Source organism: Ixodes scapularis, unplaced genomic scaffold (assembly GCF_016920785.2).
Source record: "Ixodes scapularis isolate PalLabHiFi unplaced genomic scaffold, ASM1692078v2 PGA_scaffold1__304_contigs__length_218370807, whole genome shotgun sequence".
Lineage (NCBI taxonomy): Eukaryota > Metazoa > Arthropoda > Arachnida > Ixodida > Ixodidae > Ixodes > Ixodes scapularis.
In genome coordinates, this window is record NW_024609846.1 from 133547036 (window position 1) to 133552040 (window position 5005).

Here is a 5005-nt window from a genome sequence, read left to right on the forward strand (position 1 = left end):
CGACAGCAGGAGATGGCGCACTCTCAAATAAAGTTTATTTGAAAAGTACACACATATATGTCCGACAGGCATACTGATCGTCACTCATCTTTGCCCAACCCCCGTTTCAAAAACTCATATTCATCTGTGGAACTGAGGAAATTTTGATAGTGCAATCACTTCCCCTATATATACTTTTAATCTCAAAAACCTTGCGTAGTTCACTCGACACTTTGCTTTTATATTTGGTTAGGATCAAAGTGTTGTGGAATGACGGCGCGCAAGGGCACCTGCTGCAGAACCGCAAGATGCCCGGACGATGTCGTCCTTGTTGTCGGAGCGTGCTCTCGTGCGCGGTCATTCACGCATCTGCCAGATTGCCCCGCATAACTCGACCCACATGTCACCGGAATTTCAAAAACTACGCCAGTCGTACGTTCCACGTACCTATTTCTGTGCTCGGTATCACACGCATATGCGATCGGGCGTGGGTTGCTGATTTTACTGGGTTACACGCCATCTATTTAGGTGCACAAAACACTATCGGAACATTGTAACGCTGTGCCACTTTGTTCAGATTATGTGCGACTGAATGCAGGTAAGGAATAACAACCGGCCTTAGTTCCCTGTTTTCGCGGCGCGGCCTCAGCGCTCGTGTATTTTTCGGTGCCTTTCCACCGCAGAGGAGTGGAGGGTACGGAGGAGGAGGGGAATACCCTCCCTTCCGTAGCTTCCCCTCCTCCAGAACTGTGCTCTGGTTCCGCTTGCAGAGATTCGAAAACGTCTTTCATTCTTTAAAAGAAACGCAGTTAGAAGCTTATGATATTCATAATTGTTGTTTTGTAGTTGTCTCTTCGACCTTATTATTGTCCAACGCCTCAATCTCATTGGAAGAGATAATAGGATGCTTGTAACCCGCCACGTCCCGCGTTTATGAAGCCGTCAGTGAGAATACGGAAGTTAGTGGTGTCTCAGATGGGGTCATCACAAAATACGTATAGATGTAAGGAAGCTAAAGTCCATTAGCCACAACTTACCGAGGCAGATGTCAGTACCTGAGGAGAGCTCCCGAATATTTCACAGGTTGAACTGGCCAAGCAATGCCGGACAACGAGAAGATCTCGTAAACAGTGGCACATGCAGATCTCCGCGTTTATATCACCTCGCTGATAAAATTCTGCGGGATATACTATACATCGTGGCCGAAATAGCTCAGTTGGGAGAGCGTTAGACTGAAGATCTAAAGGTCCCTGGTTCGATCCCGGGTTTCGGCAAATTTGTTTTTGCTTTTGTTTACTCGCGGTATGCAACAATCTTGTACATATACTGGAGTCGTGCGAATATTGTTTCAAATGAAGGCAGATGATTTAAATCTTGCTCTACATAATTATTTAAATCCTCATATAAATCGCACCGGTTTCAGTATAATGATTTAAATCAAACATTTTCCGCAAAATAAACCTCAATATATGTTTGCCGTCTGTTTAGTATTTGGTGCTCAGTATAATTATTTATGTATGAATTAAGTAATCATCAGACAAGAAAAATTCATAACAAACTGTACAGGAACACAAAGTGGCGACCTTCTGAGCAGATCACAGTGAGCTTTCTTTCTATATTGCACTCAATTCCTCAGTTACAGAATGTTCTGAAGCAAGCGAATCAGAATGGGAAAGAAAACAAGAGAAGTAAGGACCTATTGCAAGCAAAGGAAAACGCTATCAAAGTAAAAGATATTTTTCCCAAATAAATATTATATGATATTTTTATGGTGCGGTATATGATATTTTTATGGTGCGGTATAAACAAATGGTTAATTTAACATTTTAGCAGGTCAAGTTTGCTGTAAGTCTTTCCCCTGTATTGCTTTTATTGATAAGAGATATTGTTGTTTTTTTCCGGATTTTTTTTAAATTAGTGGTAAAGGAAAGGAATTTGGATTCAATGAATTAAATCTGATCTATACAATATAAACATTATGTGTCCAACCTTCAAAAGAAATAAGCGCAACTTTTCACTCTACTCATAGCCCTCCACTTCATGAACTCCGACCCATCGAGAAGTAAAAAATAATAAGGAAAAACACACCTTAATTATGGAAATTGCTTATCTTCTTTATTGTGAAGTCGTGACCAACCACGCTCCTCGGCAACCTTCCGGGTACTGTGTGTAAAAAAAGTATGTCCTGCCGAAACCCGGGATCGAACCAGGGACCTTTAGATCTTCAGTCTAACGCTCTCGCAACTGAGGTATTTCGTTTTTTTTTTTGTTTTTTTTTTTTCTTTTTTTACTGAGGTATTTTGGCCACCTTTTACGTTGAGCGTCACTTAACTTCCTCGGTAAAGGCTAGCTCACATGACGCGTTTTTCTACGCGTCTGCGTCGCGTCTGCGCCTGCGCTTTGGCGTCACTTCCGCTGCCGGGACGAAACGCAGCGTTTTTAGGCGCATTCCGGCGTATCTCGAGGAGCCAGATACTTTGCGTCCAGGCGTCGCATCTCCCGCTGCGTCCAGAAGGCAAGAACCAGTTAACGGCCGTGTTCACCAGTTGCAAGGAGTATTTGAGTTTTCGCCACAGTAGGACTGCAGTTTTCGCCACAGACCTGGCGACAATGGCGATAATAATAATAATATTAATAATTTTTATTTGCACAGATGCGATACCCACTTGGCAGGGTGCAAGGCTAGGCAGAAAGGTTGATGAGACCCTTACACAGGTGCGCTGCTAACCCGCCGCCAAGTAGGGAAAGGGATACGTACGGGAGAGGAAAATAAATACAAACACTCAAAACAGAAAGATACACGTACAAAAACAGGTAACAAACCTGTGCCATTCCAAGGCAGAGCGCGCGGACATCCGTTTACCGTCCCTTTTGCACAAGTCCAGGGACTCCTCCCTGCTCCGCGGGAGAGGCTGACGCTCCATCAGCGGAACAGAGAGGAGTTAGCGAAGTACAAAAACGTCCTGCACTCTGGCAGGTGAAATGTAAAGAATACAAGGACACCGAGAGGCAAAGGTAAAAAAAAAAAATTAATATTATCGGCGAAAGCGCACCCTCTGCAGCGGCCATCTGCAAAAATGTTTCGGTGCGGGAGATGGTGATGCCGATGGCATGCCGAAAGGTGGATGAGGCGTACGCACTAAAAATAATGAAAATGAGTGAAATTGAGCTTCATTGCAATTGCTGTAAAGAAAATGCGTGGTTACTATTAACAAAATTAAATACTATGGCATGTAGCCATCATTAACGCGCGATTTCTATTTAAAATTTGCTTTTGTTTCTTAAGCGCGTCTGGCTACGTTGGGCAGACGCTTTAGAAACGCAGACGCGAAGCGCTGCCCGGTAGCGCTGCCTGCGGTTTGACCCGGAGCGCGCGTCTGGCTTAGCGCGCGCGCCAAGCCGAAAGGCGCAACTAGACGCCAGGAAAGACGCGCCATGTGGGCTAGCTTTAAGGGATCATCACTACACGGAAACAGACACCTTGTGCCAAAACTCCAGATCGCATTAATTTTTCTTTTTGAATAGTTTTTCGTTTTCTGAAGTTAGGTATTTTAGGCACACCATCATATGTTAATGGGATACTACAACAAAATTTCGGCGCTCATTTTTTGGTCTATGTGTGTTCAAAAGAGGAAGTATCACATGGAACATACCAATATCTTGTTAAAAAAAGTCTCAAAAAGTAATTTTAAAACGAATTGAACGATTAGCAAAGCCCACCTGGTGGATGTCGCTAACGCCTCGTGTGTAATGCTCGTCTAGGAACCTTGACAGCTAGTGACGGAGGTTGTCTCGTCTCCGGCCACGACGAGAGAAGGGGGATGGAGGAACTCCCCTCTTCCCGAGAATTCCTTTTGTGCGTCGCAGAAGTCGGTCGCTATTGTCCCCCTAGAAGATTATAGAAGATTAACCCGTCACTCAAAATTCATACAAAAGCAGCCGCTTCGGTGGCTGGAACGACTAGGCCATCCTTTCGACGTCAGCCTCGCCGTAGCTTTGCTCGTCTTGAGACGACCTACGTCACGATTGCGTTGGATGTCACGTGCTCTAAGCAGGGCCTTCTCCGAGCGCTTGCAGAGTGGGCCGTTTATAACGAAAAATACAGCCACCGGGCTGAAAATACAAACGTGCGATTGTCATTTACGGATATTGTGGATCATATTCAACCTATTTTTGAACACGACGGGAATATTTCAAATTTCGTTGAAGTATCCCTTTAATGCATTCAGTAAAGAATATACGACGATAAAATTATCATTCCGTCTTGAGCTACTATCGTTGACTCAAGGTTTTCCCGTTGCAAACAAAGAAAAAAAAAACATTGTTCAGACTGCTGAATGTAAGTGTCCAAACGAGCACATGTATACTGAACATGACAAGAAGCCAATACTGTAGGTTAAAAAATACAAAAGCAGTGGAAGGTCTGATAGAGAGACCTTCTAGTGTTTGTTTCGTTTTTTAACCCATAGTCTTTGGGTTTTTGTCATTTTCCATAAGTGGATACGTGTGTGTCTGTCGCCATTTTGCCGTCCGTTTGCCTTCGGTTTTTTGTATAGGTAACCTGAACCAGCTCCCTTGTCTGTGAATTTCCGATAAGGAAAGCGGGACATTCAAGACAAACTGACAACACAGGCTTTCGACTTTCAACAGAATATTTACTGGTTTGACTTCGCCCCCCGAAGCTCGACGGGGGCGCCTGCGAGGTAGAGAGGGCGAGAGAAACGTGAGTTATGCGGCCCTGCCCCTGGCATAGAGAAAATCACCTCCCCGACGCCTCGTGGAGTTTTGGGAGGTGATAGGCGAAGTCAAACCAGTAAACGTCCCGTTGAAAGTCGCAAGCCTGTGTTGTCTGTTTGTCTTAAATGTCCCTCTCATCGTAAATTAGAAACCAACACTCTCAATCAGCTACACTGTATCTGAACTTCATGAAAAGTGTCAATATGAAGGTTATTCTAGTTAAAATCTACCACGAAATTTGCCGAAATCCACAATAGAAACTGTGTGTTTGTATGGTCACTCCTCGCTA

General features: G+C 44.2%; 1 non-coding gene across 1 annotated transcript; it reads left to right on the top strand.

The window, feature by feature from the left end:
- The first annotated feature begins 1180 nt into the window (after window positions 1-1180).
- Window positions 1181-1253, top strand: Trnaf-gaa. The gene has a single exon. It is a non-coding gene; the product is annotated as a tRNA-Phe (tRNA).
- Window positions 1254-5005: the final 3752 nt, after the last annotated feature.